Source organism: Lissotriton vulgaris, chromosome 2_2, assembly GCF_964263255.1.
Source record: "Lissotriton vulgaris chromosome 2_2, aLisVul1.2, whole genome shotgun sequence".
NCBI lineage: Eukaryota > Metazoa > Chordata > Amphibia > Caudata > Salamandridae > Lissotriton > Lissotriton vulgaris.
In genome coordinates, this window is record NC_141688.1 from 240,523,732 (window position 1) to 240,536,174 (window position 12,443).

Genomic DNA, 12,443 nt, shown 5'->3' on the forward strand with positions numbered 1-12,443 from the left:
ATATGTACCTAGAGGTACTTGATGTGATCTTTCAATTTGATAAAGATTGCAATGGTAAAACAAACAGCAAGCTCAAATCCGCACCGCTGCACACCAATGTGAGAAGTTGGCCTGATATGTAGTGTTTCCAATTCTGGAACCACTGGGTATCAGTCCAAACAAACCCCAAAGATGTCTGGTTGTAAGTCAACCTTGTTAGACAAGCTATCCTAGTGGTAGCATGGACTAAGCAGCCTAAAGGCTAAACTTAAGAGGTCGTGTTAAGCGAGCTGTTTTACCACATACAATCCTGTAATCAAATGAAAGGACACCACACAAGTATATATTGTAAAAATATATGTATTTATTTCTAAATTACTCCCCAGTACTCTTTATGAGGAAAGGGGCACAAGCGTTAAATCAAAAGCACTGTTAAACATATAAAGTTGGCACAATTATGGCTGAGGGCGGGGGGCCACTCAGACCATATACTAAAAAAATGGTATAAGTAACACTTATCGAATATTGGTTAGGCCTAGGGCCTAGAGATTCGCTGGGAGCAGTCAGGACAAGCAATGAAGAAGTCGGGAGTAGCCCACAGGATACGGGTGCAGCACGGAAAGTGCGGCGCGCACCAATGTAAAGTCAATGGTGCGTAAAAGTTAGTTAAAGTGAATTAAATGATACTTCCGCTGAACCTAGAAACACAAAACTTCAGACACAGACCCTAGAGGTGTGTGCCAGTGTAAGGACACCGGCGTTGCAAAGTTACCTCACCCACAGGCCGTGGGTGCACAGGGTCGAAGTGGCGTCGGGTTCTGTCACGCAGGTTCTTGGTGCTTGGAGCTGTTGCAGCTGCAGGCGCTGTGAAGCAGAAGTGTCCGGTGCGATCCAAGGGTGGATCGAAGTAGAAAAGTACCTGAAAGCAGAGGGGACAGAGTCTGGGTCACTCAGCAGTGACCAGGGTGGAACCAGGACGGAACCAGGCAATGTCGGGCGCAATCAGGCGGTTGTCGATAGGCTTCTCTCCGCTGTCACGTGGGCTCTGGGGCATCTGCGACGTCCAGGAGCAGGTCACGATCTGTCCCACGTAGGCTCTCGCCGTCAGCACCGTCGGCTTGAAGATTGTAGCAAACAGCACTTGGCAAAAGCAATCCACGCGGAACCGGGAGATTGCTTATCACTCGAACCAGGAGGGTCAGAGTGGGTGCTCCTTTTCACAGGAGCTGGTGCAGATCTGGAGCAACCAGAAAAGCAAGTCGGATTTCAAAGTTCGTCGGCACAGGGGCCACAAGCCAGCTGGCAAGTGACCGGGCCAACGCGTCGAGCACACACAGGCAGAAGGGCCCCACGCAGCACTCGTCGAGTGTGGAGGGGTGAGCTTTGGTGCAAGTGGAGCTCGGGGCTGGGGCTTCTCAAACCCCGGTGTACAGCTTCGAGGGTCACTCGTGGGCTGCACGGTCAGCGTCTCGTGGCCTTTTCAAGATGGCGTGCCCCACGCTTCCGGTCGCCTCCACGGGTCTCAGCTCTGCAGGGACTGTGGATCGGGCAGGTAGAAGGCAGGCAAGCTTGATCTCGTCGATCTCTGTCGCTCGAGTTCCGGCGGGAACTGCAACAAAGCAAGGGTCGAGGGCTGGATGGTGCCTGTTTGCACAGGGTGGTCACTCCTTGACCACAAGGGAGATTCTTCAGTCTTCTCACGTCGTGTAGAAAGTCGAAGGGTCCAGATTTCGTTTCTTATGTTTCTTCAGGATGATCTGAGGTCCGTTGGGACTGCTCCCCCTCTTATTCGAATCTAGGGGGTTGGACATCCTGCTAGGTCCCCTCCTATGGGTGGGACCCAGGAAGGGGGTGGTTACACCCCTCTCCTTTGATCCTGGCCGCGCTGGGACAGGGGCTGGGAGGCCCCAGAACCGGTTTGGCCGGATCCTGCCAGGGGCAGCCTTGTGCTCCCCAGGCAGTGTCTGGTTTCTTTGAAACCTCCCTATTCCAATCCACTATCTCCTGTCTGGGGTGGTTTGACACCGCCCTGTGACAGGAAACTCTTTGTCCAGGCCTCCTCTGCCGGGTTTCGGTCAGCAGCAGGAGGCCAGACCCGTGTCTGTGGCAGGGGCATCCATTTTGTGGATCTGAGGCTCATTTTAAATCAACCGCGTTTCAGTAAAGTAACATGTCTTCTCCCTCTAGAAGGGTGGAATGCTATCCCCGTCGCCAGAACTGGCGAGGGGATAGTATTCCAATTCGTATGACACCTTACACGACATGTTTTGATAAAGCCAAACCAAAGTTGCTATATAACCGCGAGGATTATAATGCGCTTAAGAGTATATGGTATGGCATTATCCCGGATCAGCTTAGGGAGTTGTTCCCGACAGCTGCAGACAGGCTCAGCTCATGCCAGAGCACCATCTCACATAAAACCACGCACTCTGCCTCCAGGATTGATGAGGCCTTCCATAGGAGTGGCTCACAGGTTATATATGTGTCCAGATATAGGTTTAGATATAGGTATACTATATCTAAGCAAGGGGTGATTACACCCACTTGCCCCAGCTGAGTGATCAGCCAGTTGTGTCAATTTAAGAACCAGCCAGGGGTGGCAAAAGCTATGCTTCAGCCCCTGGTAGGCCTTGGTGGCACCTATGCCCTGAGCACCTATAGTGCATGGTACAGGGGCTGACAAGGAGTCCATTTCCAATTGTGGTATGTACCTATAGCACATGTATCATAAATTTAGAGAGAGAACAGCAGGCTGGGGGTCTGATTAGCAGGCCCACAGCCTCAGTAAGTCGAAAACCAGTGAAGCAAAAAGCAAAAATTGGGGTGACCATAGGATAGCAGACCCTACTCTCCTACAGCTGCAATCTTGAAGCCGACGGTGCTGACAGCGAGAGCCTACGTGGGACAGATCGTGACCTGCTCCTGGACGTCGCAGATGCCCCAGAGCCCACGTGACAGTGGAGAGAAGCCTATCGACAACCGCCTGATTGCGCCCGACATTGCCTGGTTCCGTCCTGGTTCCACCCTGGTCACTGCTGAGTGACCCAGACTCTGTCCCCTCTGCTTTCAGGTACTTTTCTACTTCGATCCACCCTTGGATCGCACCGGACACTTCTGCTTCACAGCGCCTGCAGCTGCAACAGCTTCAAGCACCAAGAACCTGCGTGACAGAACCCGACGCCACTTCGACCCTGTGCACCCACGGCCTGTGGGTGAGGTAACATTGCAACGCCGGTGTCTATACACTGGTACACACCTCTAGGGTCTGTGTCTAAAGTTTTGTGTTCCTAGGTTCAGCGGAAGTATCTTTTAATTCACTTTAACTGACTTTTACGCACCATTGACAGTGCATTGGTGCGCGCCGCACTTTCCGTGCTGCACCCGTCTCCTGTGGGCTACTCCCGACTTCATCATTGCTAGTCCTGACTGCTCCCAGCGAATCTCTAGGCCCTAGGCCTAACCATTGTTCGATAAGTGTTACTTATACCATTTTTTTAGTATATGGTCTGAGTGGCCACCCGCCCTCATCCATAATTGTGCAACTTTATATGTGTAACAGTGCTTTTTGATTTAACGCTTGTGCCCCTTTCCTCATAAAGAGTACTGGGGAGTAATTTAGAAATAAATACATATATTTTTATAATATATACTTGTGTGGTGTCTGTAGGAAGGTGGCTACCTGACTATGGTTACCCCAGATTTTTTGCCTTGTGTTTAGCTGGTTTTCGACTTAGTTGGCCTGGTTCCCTGCTAATCAGGGCCCCAGGCTATCTGCTCTCTCTGTAAAGTGGATTCCATGTACCCTAGGTGCATAACTAGATTGGCTTGGGTCACCTTATCAGCCCCTGTACAGAGCACTATAGGTGCCCAGGGCATAGGTGCATCCAAGGCCTACCAGGGGCTGCAGCATATCTTTTGCCACCCCTGGCTGGCTATCTAAAATTGACACAACTGGCTGATCACTCAGCTGGGGCAAGGTGGTGTAATCACCCCTTGCTTAGATATAGTATGCCTATATCTAAACCTATCTGGACCCATATAAACCTGTGAGCCACTCCTATGGCAGGCCTTAACAATCCTGAAGGCAGAGTGCGTGGTTTAATGTGAGATGGTGCTCTAGCATGAGCTGAGCCTGTCTGCAGCTGTCGGGACCAATTCCCTTAGCTGTTCCGGGATAATGCCAAACCATATACTATTAAGTGCATTATAATCCTCGCGGTTATATGTCAACTTTGGTTTGGCTTTATCAAAACATGTCGTGTAAGGTGTCATACGATTTGGAATACTACCCCCTCGCCAGTCCTGGCGACGGGGGTAGCATTCCACCCCTCTAGAGGGGACGACATGTTACTTTTGCTAACACGCGGTTGATTTTTAAAAGAGCCTCAGATCCACAAAATGGATGCTTCTGCCACAGACACATGTCTGACCTCCTGCTGCTGACCGAAACTCAGCAGAGGAGGCCTGGACAAAGGATTTCCTGTCACAGGGAGGTGTGACACCACCCCAGACAGGAGATAGTGGATTGTAGCAGGGAGGTTTGAAAGAAACCAGACACTGCCTGGGGAGCACAAGGCTGCCCCTTGCAGGATCCGGCCAAACCGGTTCTGGGGCCTCCCAGCCCCTGTCCCAGCGCGGCCAGGATCAAAGGAGAGGGGTGTAACCACCCCCTTCCTGGGTCCCACCCATAGGAGGGGACCTAGCAGGATGTCCAACCCCCCAGATTGGAATAAGAGGGGGAGCAGTGCCAATGCAACTCAGATCATCCTGAAGAAACATAAGAAACGAAATCTGGACCCTTCGACTTTCTACACGACGTGAGAAGACTGAAGAATCTCCCTTGTGGTCAAGGAGTGACCACCCTGTGCAAACAGGCACCATCCAGCCCTCGACCCTTGCTTTGTTGCAGTTCCCGCCGGAACTCGAGCGACAGAGATCGACGAGATCAAGCTTGCCTGCCTTTTACCTGCCCGATCCACAGTCCCTGCAGAGCTGAGACCCGTGGAGGCGACCGGAAGCGTGGGGCACGCCATCTTGAAAAGGCCACGAGACGCTGACCGTGCGGCCCACGAGTGACCCTCGAAGCTGTACACCGGGGTTTAAGAAGCCCCAGCCCCGAGCTCCACTTGCACCAAAGCTCACCCCTCCACACTCGACGAGTGCTGCGTGGGGCCCTTCTGCTTGTGTGCGCTCGACGCGTTGGCCCGGTCACTTGCCAGCTGGCTTGTGGCCCCTGTGCCGACGAACTTTGAAATACGACTTGCTTTTCTGTTTGCTCCAGATCTGCACCAGCTCCTGTGAAAAGGAGCACCCACTCTGACCCTCCTGGTTCGAGTGATAAGCAATCTCCCGGTTCCGCGTGGATTGCTTTTGCCAAGTGCTGTTTGCTGCAATCTTGAAGCCGACGGTGCTGACGGCGAGAGCCTACGTGGGACAGATCGTGACCTGCTCCTGGACGTCGCAGATGCCCCAGAGCCCACGTGACAGCGGAGAGAAGCCTATCGACAACCGCCTGATTGCGCCCGACATTGCCTGGTTCCGTCCTGGTTCCACCCTGGTCACTGCTGAGTGACCCAGACTCTGTCCCCTCTGCTTTCAGGTACTTTTCTACTTCGATCCACCCTTGGATCGCACCGGACACTTCTGCTTCACAGCGCCTGCAGCTGCAACAGCTTCAAGCACCAAGAACCTGCGTGACAGAACCCGACGCCACTTCGACCCTGTGCACCCACGGCCTGTGGGTGAGGTAACTTTGCAACGCCGGTGTCTTTACGCTGGTACATACCTCTAGGGTCTGTGTCTAAAGTTTTGTGCTCCTAGGTTCAGCGGAAGTATCTTTAAATTCACTTTAACTGACTTTTACGCACCATTGACAGTGCATTGGTGCGCGCCGCACTTTCCGTGCTGCACCCGTCTCCTGTGGGCTACTCCCGACTTCATCATTGCTAGTCCTGACTGCTCCCAGCGAATCTCTAGGCCCTAGGCCTAACCATTGTTCGATAAGTGTTACTTATACCACTTTTTTAATATATGGTCTGAGTGGCCACCCACCCTCATCCATAAACGTGCAACTTTATATGTGTAACAGTGCTTTTGATTTAACGCTTGTGCCCCTTTCCTCATAAAGAGTACTGGGGAGTAATTTAGAAATAAATACATATATTTTTATAATATATACTTGTGTGGTGTCCTTTCATTTGATTACAGGATTGTATGTGGTAAAACAGCTCGCTTAACACGACCTCTTAAGTTAAGCCTTTAAGGCTGCTTAGTCCATGCTACCACTAGGATAGCTTGTCTAACAAGGTTGACTTACAACCTGACATCTTTGGGGTTTGTTTGGACTGATACCCAGTGGTTCCAGAATTGGAAACACTACATATCAGGCCAACTTCTCACATTGGTGTGCAGCGGTGCGGATTTGAGCTTGCTGTTTGTTTTACCATTGCAATCTTTATCAAATTGAAAGATCACATCAAGTACCTCTAGGTACATATAAATCAAAAGCTTAGCATATTAAGTTCTACTGAACTTAGTAGTTGTAGATAAAAGGGATTAGCACACCCTGACTACAACTCACTAGCAAGGTACAGTAGGAAACCACTTAGTGTAGGTAAGTGCACCACTTACACCTCACTAGCAGTCATGTCTGATACAGGTAGAGCCTCAGGCTCTGCTCCTGTAATAGTTGATCCTATAGGGACAACATCCAGATATGACAACCTTAGCCACAAAGACCTGAGTGCCTTGTGCACAGCCAGGGGGCTAGAAAAGGGCAGAGGCCCTACCATTCCTTCCCTAGTAGCTCTCCTAGAAAAGGATGACCTAGATAAGGTGAGTCAGACTCCCTTAGAAACAGAGGAAGGGATAAACTCCCCTGAGAATGAGGATCTTCAAGATGATGTAGTAGAGGAGGAAGAGGAAGAAGAAGGCTCTGATTTAGATGAGCCTGAAGATCAGGATCAGGAGGGAAACCAGGTACAGGTTGCCAGGCTTAACCAGGCCAACTTGGACCTACATGAGAATGGAGAGGGCCAGCACCACTCCAGATCTCATAACCAAATTCTCCCAGGCAACAGGAGGGTGAGATCTCCATCAGGGGACTCTCATCTTTCTAGTGCCTCAAGAGAATCTCAAAGAGGGATGACTTCCTCCCAGAGAAAAGAGCATAGGGCCAGAATGAGGGCTGTCCAACTCCAAATAGAAAGGGAAGAGGTAGCCTTGGCTCAAGCTAAACTTGCTTTAGCAAGAGAAAGAAAATTGTGTGGCTTAGATGCCACTGGTGGCAGCAAAATTCCTAAAGAGAAACCCAGGTCCTATGATAGTAGAAACCTGACAAAGATTGTGCCCCCCTATCAGGAAGGGGATGACATCCACAAATGGATGACTGCTCTGGAGAGAGCCTGCATGGTACAGCAGGTTCCTGAGGAACAGTGGGCAGCAATCTTATGGTACTCCTTTTCAGAGAAAGGGAGAGATAGGCTCCTCACTGTCAGACATGAGGATGCCAGCAATTACAAAGTCCTGAAGAGTGTCCTAATAGATGGGTTTGGCTTAACCACTGAACAGTACAGGTTAAAGTTCAGAGACACCCAGAAGACACAGACTCAGGACTGGACTGATTTTGTTGATTGTGCAACTAAGGCTCTGGAGGGTTGGCTAAATGGCAGCAAAGTACATGACTTCACAGGATTGTATAATTTGATTATGAGGGAGCAGATCCTAAGTAATTGTCAGAACCAGCTCTTACACCAGCACCTGGTGGACTCAGATTTGACCTCTCCCCAAGAATTGGGAAAGAGGGCAGATAAGTGGGTCAGAACCAGGATTAGGCCTAAGAATCAGGACAATAACCAGAAGAAGGAGTCTACCAAGCCTCAAGATAAGGGTGGGGATAAAAGTAAAGAAAACACTTCCCCAGGGCCCCAAAACTCCAAGAAGGGGGGTGGGTCCCAAGACACTTCATCAACTGACAAATAGCCTTATTGTCATGCCTGTAAACAGGTTGGGCATTACAAAACAGACAGCTGTTGTCCCAAGAATGGCAATAAAGAAAACATACCTCCAAAGCCAGCTCCAACACCTCCTGTTACTGTCAGCAGTAATCCCCTAGGAAGTGGGAGCACACCCAGGAATCTGGGTGGGTTTACTTTTGGAGCCCAAGGGGACCCTGGCCTATCCAGGTCCCCATCCCCACATGATCTTGTTTATGAGACTGGCATGGGGTTTGCCAACTTCTCAGTTTGCCCAAATACCTTGAGCAAATATAGACAAGAACCCATCATCAATGGTTTGAAAGTTGAAGCTTTTAGAGACACAGGGGCTAGCATCACCATGGTGGCTGACTGTATAGTCCCCTCTAAGCAACTTTTACCAGGTGCCACATACCAGGTAACAAACATTGATGGCATCCAAACAAATCATCCCATGGCAGTAGTAAGTCTCAGCTGGGGAGGTGTCATTGGCCCAAAGAGAGTGGCAGTGTCACCAAACTTGCCTGTAGACTGTCTACTGGGTAATGATTTGGAAATCTCAGCCTGGGCTGAGGTTGAACAGGAAATCCATTCTAGAATGGTAAATTCCAATGGAAAGGTTAGTGGGGCTGTACTGGCTATAGCCCCAATTCAAGATGTCCTTCCTGAAAAGGTTGGTAGGGCTGAGCAACTCTCTGCCCCATCTTTACCAGAAGCTCTTCCAAACCAGAATAGCAAAGCTGTTATGATAACAGCAGAAACCCAAACTGAGTCTCCTCCTGAAAAGGTTGGTGGGGCTGTGATGGCCACAGCCCAAACTCAAACAGATACGGTTGTTGTGAAGCCTGAAATGATGGATCACTCCACCCAAACTGAGAGCATGGAGGAGGAAGATAAATCTCCCCCTCACCAGACATTAGGACAGGATCAGCCTCCTCAGGGAACTGATCTTACCCCTGATGAAGGAACTGCCCCAGAGGTTGTTAGGCCTGGCCTGACAGAGCCTCTGATGGCAGTGGACCCTTCTCAGGTGGGATCCAGTCTGGAGCAGGTAACCTGCCCCTCTCTACCTTGCCTTAGTCAGCCCAGGGCTGCAGAGGACAAGAAGGACAGTGAGACCCAGAGGGCCCCCTGTCAAATAAAGCTCCCCCATCAACAGATTAGGGGCACCAAAACTAGTAGGCCTAGTAAGGTGAAAACTTTAAAAACTCCTGAGGGAGCCCCCTTAAAAACAGTTAGGGACCTCCCACAGATGGATTCTGTTGGGCACAGCCAAACCTGGGACCCAAAGGGCCCAAACCTGAACTGTCCCTCCAGCAAGCCAAACAGAGGGACCCAGCCTCCAGCTTTAGGTAGCCAGAGGTTGACCCTGAGAGCTCAGTGCAACTCAGTTGAAGAAAGAAAGGCACACATGGTGGAAGATAATTGGAGGAAGTTGAGCCCAAAAATAGTGGAGCCTCACTTCAATACTCCATATCCAAACCAGCCTTTAACTTTGCATAAACACACCCAAGGTAGTGATTCCCTATGGTGGAGACCCTCTAATACCCCTAGGGTGAGGGACTGCTTAGTGGACCATGAGACAAGGGGAACCCATGCTAGTGCAGGTACTTCCTTATATGGCCACTCAGGCAATAAAGGCTTACCTGGCCAAGGATAGCCTTATCTCCTTTCGTTTGGGGGGGGGGGGTTATGTAGGAAGGTGGCTACCTGACTATGGTTACCCCAGATTTTTTGCCTTGTGTTTAGCTGGTTTTCGACTTAGTTGGCCTGGTTCCCTGCTAATCAGGGCCCCAGGCTATCTGCTCTCTCTGTAAAGTGGATTCCATGTACCCTAGGTGCATAACTAGATTGGCTTGGGTCACCTTATCAGCCCCTGTACAGAGCACTATAGGTGCCCAGGGCATAGGTGCATCCAAGGCCTACCAGGGGCTGCAGCATATCTTTTGCCACCCCTGGCTGGCTATCTAAAATTGACACAACTGGCTGATCACTCAGCTGGGGCAAGGTGGTGTAATCACCCCTTGCTTAGATATAGTATGCCTATATCTAAACCTATCTGGACCCATATAAACCTGTGAGCCACTCCTATGGCAGGCCTTAACAATCCTGAAGGCAGAGTGCGTGGTTTAATGTGAGATGGTGCTCTAGCATGAGCTGAGCCTGTCTGCAGCTGTCGGGACCAATTCCCTTAGCTGTTCCGGGATAATGCCAAACCATATACTATTAAGTGCATTATAATCCTCGCGGTTATATGTCAACTTTGGTTTGGCTTTATCAAAACATGTCGTGTAAGGTGTCATACGATTTGGAATACTACCCCCTCGCCAGTCCTGGCGACGGGGGTAGCATTCCACCCCTCTAGAGGGGACGACATGTTACTTTTGCTAACACGCGGTTGATTTTTAAAAGAGCCTCAGATCCACAAAATGGATGCTTCTGCCACAGACACATGTCTGACCTCCTGCTGCTGACCGAAACTCAGCAGAGGAGGCCTGGACAAAGGATTTCCTGTCACAGGGAGGTGTGACACCACCCCAGACAGGAGATAGTGAATTGTAGCAGGGAGGTTTGGAAGAAACCAGACACTGCCTGGGGAGCACAAGGCTGCCCCTTGCAGGATCCGGCCAAACCGGTTCTGGGGCCTCCCAGCCCCTGTCCCAGCGCGGCCAGGATCAAAGGAGAGGGGTGTAACCACCCCCTTCCTGGGTCCCACCCATAGGAGGGGACCTAGCAGGATGTCCAACCCCCCAGATTGGAATAAGAGGGGGAGCAGTGCCAATGCAACTCAGATCATCCTGAAGAAACATAAGAAACGAAATCTGGACCCTTCGACTTTCTACACGACGTGAGAAGACTGAAGAATCTCCCTTGTGGTCAAGGAGTGACCACCCTGTGCAAACAGGCACCATCCAGCCCTCGACCCTTGCTTTGTTGCAGTTCCCGCCGGAACTCGAGCGACAGAGATCGACGAGATCAAGCTTGCCTGCCTTCTACCTGACCGATCCACAGTCCCTGCAGAGCTGAGACCCGTGGAGGCGACCGGAAGCGTGGGGCACGCCATCTTGAAAAGGCCATGAGACGCTGACCGTGCGGCCCACGAGTGACCCTCGAAGCTGTACACCGGGGTTTGAGAAGCCCCAGCCCCGAGCTCCACTTGCACCAAAGCTCACCCCTCCACACTCGACGAGTGCTGCGTGGGGCCCTTCTGCTTGTGTGCGCTCGACGCGTTGGCCCGGTCACTTGCCAGCTGGCTTGTGGCCCCTGTGCCGACGAACTTTGAAATACGACTTGCTTTTCTGGTTGCTCCAGATCTGCACCAGCTCCTGTGAAAAGGAGCACCCACTCTGACCCTCCTGGTTCGAGTGATAAGCAATCTCCCGGTTCCGCGTGGATTGCTTTTGCCAAGTGCTGTTTGCTGCAATCTTGAAGCCGACGGTGCTGACGGCGAGAGCCTACGTGGGACAGATCGTGACCTGCTCCTGGACGTCGCAGATGCCCCAGAGCCCACGTGACAGCGGAGAGAAGCCTATCGACAACCGCCTGATTGCGCCCGACATTGCCTGGTTCCGTCCTGGTTCCACCCTGGTCACTGCTGAGTGACCCAGACTCTGTCCTGTGAGAAGTTGGCCTGATAGGTAGTGTTTCCAATTCTGGAACCACTGGTTATCAGTCCAAACAAACCCCAAAGATGTCAGGTTGTAAGTCAACCTTGTAGACAAGCTATCCTAGTGGTAGCATGGACTAAGCAGCCTTAAAGGCTTAACTTAAGAGGTCGTGTTAAGCGAGCTGTTTTACCACATACAATCCTGTAATCAAATGAAAGGACACCACACAAGTATATATTATAAAAATATATATATTTATTTCTAAATTACTCCCCAGTACTCTTTATGAGGAAAGGGGCACAAGCGTTAAATCAAAAGCACTGTTACACATATAAAGTTGCACGTTTATGGATGAGGGCGGGTGGCCACTCAGACCATATATCAAAAAAGTGGTATAAGTAACACTTTACGAACAATGGTTAGGCCTAGGGCCTAGAGATTCGCTGGGAGCAGTCAGGACAAGCAATGAAGAAGTCGGGAGTAGCCCACAGGAGACGGGTGCAGCACGGAAAGTGCAGCGCGCACCAATGCACTGTCAATGGTGCGTAAAAGTCAATTAAAGTGAATAAAAAGATACTTCCGCTGAACCTAGGAACACAAAACTTTAGACACAGACCCTAGAGGTGTGTACCAGTGTAAAGACACCGGCGTTGCAAAGTTACCTCACCCACAGGCCGTGGGTGCACAGGGTCGAAGTGGCGTCGGGTTCTGTCACGCAGGTTCTTGGTGCTTGGAGCTGTTGCAGCTGCAGGCGCTGTGAAGCAGAAGTGTCCGGTGCGATCCAAGGGTGGATCGATGTAGAAAAGTACCTGAAAGCAGAGGGGACAGAGTCTGGGTCACTCAGCAGTGACCAGGGTGGAACCAGGACGGAACCAGGCAATGT